This window comes from Ambystoma mexicanum, chromosome 4q (genome assembly GCF_040938575.1).
Source record: "Ambystoma mexicanum isolate Mex_15411 chromosome 4q, UKY_AmexF1_1, whole genome shotgun sequence".
In the NCBI taxonomy this organism is placed as follows: Eukaryota; Metazoa; Chordata; class Amphibia; order Caudata; family Ambystomatidae; genus Ambystoma; species Ambystoma mexicanum.
Window position 1 is genome coordinate 527,521,495 of NC_090928.1, and position 7,500 is coordinate 527,528,994.

General features: G+C 37.8%; 3 non-coding genes across 3 annotated transcripts; all 3 read right to left on the reverse strand.

The window, feature by feature from the left end:
* Window positions 1-1,104: 1,104 nt before the first annotated feature.
* On the reverse strand, window positions 1,105-1,177 carry TRNAK-CUU (transfer RNA lysine (anticodon CUU)). Its single transcript has one exon. It is a non-coding gene; the product is annotated as a tRNA-Lys (tRNA).
* A 939-nt stretch (window positions 1,178-2,116) lies between these two features.
* Window positions 2,117-2,189, reverse strand: TRNAK-CUU (transfer RNA lysine (anticodon CUU)). The gene has a single exon. It is a non-coding gene; the product is annotated as a tRNA-Lys (tRNA).
* A 433-nt stretch (window positions 2,190-2,622) lies between these two features.
* Window positions 2,623-2,695, reverse strand: TRNAK-CUU (transfer RNA lysine (anticodon CUU)). Its single transcript has one exon. It is a non-coding gene; the product is annotated as a tRNA-Lys (tRNA).
* Window positions 2,696-7,500: the final 4,805 nt, after the last annotated feature.

Here is a 7,500-nt window from a genome sequence, read left to right on the forward strand (position 1 = left end):
ATATTGCATGTTAACAATGAAAATATTGCAAATATTGTGAAGAGACTTTCAATATCTATTTTTTTGGTCAAAAAGCACTCAAATTTTACTTGTTTTCGCCCAACGTGGGGCTTGAACCCATGACCCTGAGATTAAGAGTCTCACGCTCTACCGACTGAGCTAGCCAGGCTCCTTTGGATGTCTATAGTTTTCTTCCCTATCCCTGCACTGCCGTTTTCCACAGATAGGATGCTGTATAATCATAGGCTCAGGTGGAGTTTGGAAAGAAAATACACATCAGCCAGAGGCAGAAATACTCTAAGAAAGTATCAAACACAATTACCAGTCAACATCAGAACGCATTGAGGAATATCAGGAAATAGCCGATTAAAAATTGTGGAAAAAAGTCTTATTTGTGTTTTCTCCACTTTATTTTATAGTAAGATGATACATACTATTTCTTTTACAGTGAATACATTAAGGTATGGTATTGCCCCATTACACATCATCCAGACATGCATTCATATATTGCATGTTAACAATGAAAATATTGCAAATATTGTAAAGAGACTTTCAATTTCTATTTTTTTGGTCAAAAAGCACTTAAATTATAGTTGTTTTCACCCAACGTGGGGCTCGAACCCACAACCCTGGGATTAAGAGTCTCATGCTCTACCACTGAGCTAGCCGGGCTCCTTGGGATGCCTATAGTTTTCTTCCATATCCCTGCACTGCCGTTTTCCACAGATAGGATGCTGTGTAATCATAGGCTCTGGTGGAGTTTGGAAAGAAAATACACATCAGCCAGAGGCAGAAATAGTCTAAGAAAGTATCACACACAATTACCAGTCAATATCAGAACGCTTTGAAGAATATCAGGAAATAGCTGACTGAACCTGTGTGAAAAAAAAGTCTTATTTGTGTTTTCTCCACTTTATTTTATAATAAGATGATACATACTTTTTCTTTTACAGTGAATACATTAAGGTATGGTATTGCCCCATTACACATCATCCAGACATGCATGCATATATTGCATGTTAACAATGAAAATATTGCAGATATTGTGAAGAGACTTTCAATATCTATTTTTTGGTCAAAAAGCACTAAACTTTTAGTTGTTTTCGCCCAACGTGGGGCTCGAACCCACGACCCTGAGATTAAGAGTCTCATGCTCTACCGACTGAGCTAGCCGGGCTCCTTTGAATGCCTAGAATTTTCTTCCCTATCCCGGCACTGCCGTTTTCCACAGATAGAATGCTGTGTAATCATAGGCTCAGGTGGAGTTTGGAAAGAATATACACAACAGCCAGAGGCAGAAATAGTCGAAGAAAGTATCAAACACAATTACCAGTCAATATCAGAACGCATTGAAGAATATCAGGAAATAGCCGATTAAACCTGTGTGAAAAAAAAGTCTTATTTGTGTTTTCTCAACTTTATTTTATACTAAGATGATACATACTTTTTCTTTTACAGTGAATACATTAAGGTATGGTATTGCCCCATTACACATCATCCAGGCATGCATTCATATATTGCATGTTGACAATGAAAATATTGCAAATATTGTGAAGAAACTTTCAATATCTATTTTTTTGGTCAAAAAGCACTCAAATTTTACTTGTTTTCGCCCAACGTGGGGCTCGAACCCACGACCCTGAGATTAAGAGTCTCATGCTCTACCGACTGAGCTAGCCGGGTTCCTTTGGATGCCTAGAATTTTCTTCCCTATCCCGGCACTGCCGTTTTCCACAGATAGAATGCTGTGTAATCATAGGCTCAGGTGGAGTTTGGAAAGAATATACACATCAGCCAGAGGCAGAAATAGTCTAAGAAAGTATCAAACACAATTACCAGTCAATATCAGAACGCATTGAAGAATATCAGGAAATAGCCGATTAAACTTGTGTGAAAAAAAAGTCTTATTTGTGTTTTCTCCACTTTATTTTATACTAAGATGATACATACTTTTTCTTTTACAGTGAATACATTAAGGTATGGTATTGCCCCATTACACATCATCCAGACATGCATTCATATATTGCATGTTAACAATGAAAATATTGCAAATATTGTGAAGAAACTTTCAATATCTATTTTATTGGTCAAAAAGCACTCAAATTTTACTTGTTTTCGCCCAACGTGGGGCTCGAACCCACGACCCTGAGATTAAGAGTCTCATGCTCTACCGACTGAGCTAGCCGGGCTCCTTTGGATGCCTACAATTTTCTTCCCTATCCCGGCACTGCCGTTTTCCACAGATAGGATGCTGTGTAATCATTGGCTCTGGTGGAGTTTGGAAAGAAAATACACATCAGCCAGAGGCAGAAATAGTCTAAGAAAGTATCAAACACAATTACCAGTCAATATCAGAACGCTTTGAAGAATATCAGGAAATAGCTGACTGAACCTGTGTGAAAAAAAAGTCTTATTTGTGTTTTCTCCACTTTATTTTATACTAAGATGATACATACTTTTTCTTTTACAGTGAATACATTAAGGTATGGTATTGCCCCATTAAACATCATCCAGACATGCATTCATATATTGCATGTTAACAATGAAAATATTGCAAATATTGTGAAGAAACTTTCAATATCTATTTTATTGGTCAAAAAGCACTCAAATTTTACTTGTTTTCGCCCAACGTGGGGCTCGAACCCACGACCCTGAGATTAAGAGTCTCATGCTCTACCGACTGAGCTAGCCGGGCTCCTTTTAATGCCTATAGTTTTCTTCCATATCCCTGCACTGCCATTTTCCACATACAGGATGCTGTGTAATCATAGGCTCTGGTGGAGTTTGGAAAGAAAATACACATCAGCCAGAGGCAGAAATAGTCTAAGAAAGTATCAAACACAATTACCAGCAATATCAGAACGCTTTGAAGAATATCAGGAAATAGCTGACTGAACCTGTGTGAAAAAAAAGTCTTATTTGTGTTTTCTCCACTTTATTTTATAATAAGATGATACATACTTTTTCTTTTACAGTGAATACATTAAGGTATGGTATTGCCCCATTACACATCATCCAGACATGCATTCATATATTGCATGTTAACAATGAAAATATTGCAAATATTGTGAAGAGACTTTCAATATCTATTTTTTTGGTCAAAAAGCACTAAAATTTTAGTTGTTTTCGCCCAACATCAGCCAGAGGCAGAAATAGTCTAAGAAAGTATCAAACACAATTACCAGTCAATATCAGAACGCATTGAAGAATATCAGGAAATAGCCGATTAAACCTGTGTGGAAAAAAGTCTTATTTGTGTTTTCTCAACTTTATTTTATAGTAAGATGATGCATACTTTTTCTTTTACAGTGAATACATTAAGGTATGGTATTGCCCCATTACACATCATCCAGACATGCATTCATATATTGCATGTTAACAATGAAAATATTGCAAAGAGACTTTCAATTTCTATTTTTTTGGTCAAAAAGCACTACAATTTTAGTTGTTTTCGCCCAACATGGGGCTCGAACCCACGACCCTGAGATTAAGAGTCTCATGCTCTACCGACTGAGCTAGCCGGGCTCCTTTGGATGCCTATAGTTTTCTTCCCTATCCCTGCACTGCCGCTTTCCACAGATAGGATGCTGTGTAATCATAGGCTCTGGTGGAGTTTGGAAAGAAAATACACATCAGCCAGAGGCAGAAATAGTCTAAGAAAGTATCAAACACAATTACCAGTCAATTTCAGAACACATTGAAGAATATCAGGAAATAGCCGATTAAACCTGTGTGGAAAAAAGTCTTATTTGTGTTTTCTCCACTTTATTTTATAGTAAGATGATACATACTTTTTCTTTTACAGTGAATACATTAAGGTGTGGTATTGCCCCATTACACATCATCCAGACATGCATTCATATATTGCATGTTAACAATGAAAATATTGCAAATATTGTAAAGAGACTTTCAATTTCTATTTTTTTGGTCAAAAAGCACTAAAATTTTAGTTGTTTTCGCCCAACGTTTTGTTCCCTATCCCTGCACTGCCGCTTTCCACAGATAGGATGTATTTTTTTGGTCAAAAAGCACTACAATTTTAGTTGTTTTTGCCCAACGTGGGCGTCGAACCCACGACCCTGAGATTAAGAGTCTCATGCTCTACCGACTGAGCTAGCCGGGCTCCTTTGGATGCCTATAGTTTTCTTCCCTATCCCTGCACTGCCGTTTTCCACAGATAGGATGTATTTTTTTGGTCAAAAAGCACTACAATTTTAGTTGTTTTCGCCCAACGTGGGGCTCGAACCCACGACCCTGAGATTAAGAGTCTCATGCTCTACCGACCGAGCTAGCCGGGCTCCTTTGGATGCCTAAAGTTTTCTTCCCTATCCCTGCACTGCCGTTTTCCACAGATAGGATGCTGTGTAATCATAGGCTGTGGTGGAGTTTGGAAAGAAAATACACATCAGCCAGAGGCAGAAATAGTCTAAGAAAGTATCAAACACAATTACCAGTCAATATCAGAACGCATTCAAGAATATCAGGAAATAGCCGATTAAACCTGTGTGGAAAAAAGTCTTATTTGTGTTTTCTCCACTTTATTTTATAGTAAGATGATACATACTTTTTCTTTTACAGTGAATACATTAAGGTATGGTATTGCCCCATTACACATCATCCAGACATGCATTCATATATTGCATGTTAACAATGAAAATATTGCAAATATTGCAAAGAGACTTTCAATTTCTATTTTTTTGGTCAAAAAGCACGACAATTTTAGTTGTTTTTGCCCAACATGGGGCTCGAACCCACAGCCCTGAGATTAAGAGTCTCATGCTCTACCGACTGAGTTAGCCGGGCTCCTTTGGATGCCTATAGTTTTCTTCCCTATCCCTGCACTGCCGCTTTCCACAGATAGGATGCTGTGTAATCATAGGCTCTGGTGGAGTTTGGAAAGAAAATACACATCAGCCAGAGGCAGAAATAGTCTAAGAAAGTATCAAACACAATTACCAGTCAATATCAGAACGCATTGAAGAATATCAGGAAATAGCCGATTAAACCTGTGTGGAAAAAAGTCTTATTTGTGTTTTCTCCACTTTATTTTATAGTAAGATGATACATACTTTTTCTTTTACAGTGAATACATTAAGGTGTGGTATTGCCCCATTACACATCATCCAGACATGCAATCATATATTGCATGTTAACAATGAAAATATTGCAAATATTGTAAAGAGACTTTCAATTTCTATTTTTTTGGTCAAAAAGCACTAAAATTTTAGTTGTTTTCGCCCAAAGTGGGGCTCGAACCCACGACCCTGAGATTAAGAGTCACATGCTCTACCGACTGAGCTAGCCGGGCTCCTTCGGATGCCTCTAGTTTTCTTCCCTATCCCTGCACTGCCGTTTTCCACAGATAGGATGTATTTTTTTGGTCAAAAAGCACTACAATTTTAGTTGTTTTCGCCCAACGTGGGGCTCGAACCCACGACCCTGAGATTAAGAGTCTCATGCTCTACCGACCGAGCTAGCCGGGCTCCTTTGGATGCCTATAGTTTTCTTCCCTATCCCTGCACTGCCGTTTTCCACAGATAGGATGCTGTGTAATCATAGGCTCTGGTGGAGTTTGGAAAGAAAATACACATCAGCCAGAGGCAGAAATAGTCTAAGAAAGTATCAAACACAATTACCAGTCAATATCAGAACGCATTGAAGAATATCAGGAAATAGCCGATTAAACCTGTGTGGAAAAAAGTCTTATTTGTGTTTTCTCCACTTTATTTTATAGTAAGATGATACATACTTTTTCTTTTACAGTGAATACATTAAGGTATGGTATTGCCCCATTACACATCATCCAGACATGCATTCATATATTGCATGTTAACAATGAAAATATTGCAAATATTGTGAAGAGACTTTCAATGTCTATTTTTTTGGTCAAAAAGCACTAAAATTTTACTTGTTTTCGCCCAACGTGGGGCTCGAACCCACGACCCTGAGATCAAGAGTCTCATCCTCTACCGACTGAGCTAGCCGGGCTCCTCTGGATGCCTATAGTTTTCTTCCCTATCCCTGCACTGCCGTTTTCCACAGATAGGATGCTGTGTAATCATTGGCTCTGGTGGAAAGAAGAGTCTGGAAAGAAAATACACATCAGCCAGAGGCAGAAATAGTCTAAGAAAGTATCAAACACAATTACCAGTCAATATCAGAACGCTTTGAAGAATATCAGGAAATAGCTGACTGAACCTGTGTGAAAAAAAAGTCTTATTTGTGTTTTCTCCACTTTATTTTATAGTAAAATGATACATACTTTTTCTTTTACAGTGAATACATTAAGGTATGGTATTGCCCCATTACACATCATCCAGACATGCATTCATATATTGCATGTTAACAATGAAAATATTGCAAATATTGTGAAGAGACTTTCAATATCTATTTTTTTGGTCAAAAAGCACTCAAATTTTACTTGTTTTTGCCCAACGTGGGGCTCGAACCCACGACCCTGAGATTAAGAGTCTCATGCTCTACTGACTGAGCTAGCCGGGCTCCTTTTAATGCCTGTAGTTTTCTTCCATATCCCTGCACTGCCATTTTCCACAGATAGGATGCTGTGTAATCATAGGCTCTGGTGGAGTTTGGAAAGAAAATACACATCAGCCAGAGGCAGAAATAGTCTAAGAAAGTATCAAACACAATTACCAGTCAATATCAGAACGCTTTGAAGAATATCAGGAAATAGCTGACTGAACCTGTGTGAAAAAAAAGTCTTATTTGTGTTTTCTCCACTTTATTTTATAATAAGATGATACATACTTTTTCTTTTACAGTGAATACATTAAGGTATGGTATTGCCCCATTACACATCATCCAGACATGCATTCATATATTGCATGTTAACAATGAAAATATTGCAAATATTGTGAAGAGACTTTCAATATCTATTTTTTTGGTCAAAAAGCACTAAAATTTTACTTGTTTTCGCCCAACGTGGGGCTCGAACCCACGACCCTGAGATCAAGAGTCTCATGCTCTACCGACTGAGCTAGCCGGGCTCCTTTGGATGCATATAGTTTTCTTCCCTATCCCTGCACTGCCGTTTTCCACAGATAGGATGCTGTGTAATCATTGGCTCTGGTGGAGTCTGGAAAGAAAATACACATCAGCCAGAGGCAGAAATAGTCTAAGAAAGTATCAAACACAATTACCAGTCAATATCAGAACGCTTTGAAGTATATCAGGAAATAGCTGACTGAACCTGTGTGAAAAAAAAGTCTTATTTGTGTTTTCTCCACTTTATTTTATAGTAAGATGATACATACTTTTTCTTTTACAGTGAATACATTAAGGTATGGTATTGCCCCATTACACATCATCCAGACATGCATTCATATATTGCATGTTAACAATGAAAATATTGCAAATATTGTGAAGAGACTTTCAATATCTATTTTTTTGGTCAAAAAGCACTAAAATTTTAGTTGTTTTCGCCCAACGTGGGGCTCGAACCCACGACCCTGAGATTAAGAGTCTCATGCTCTACCGACT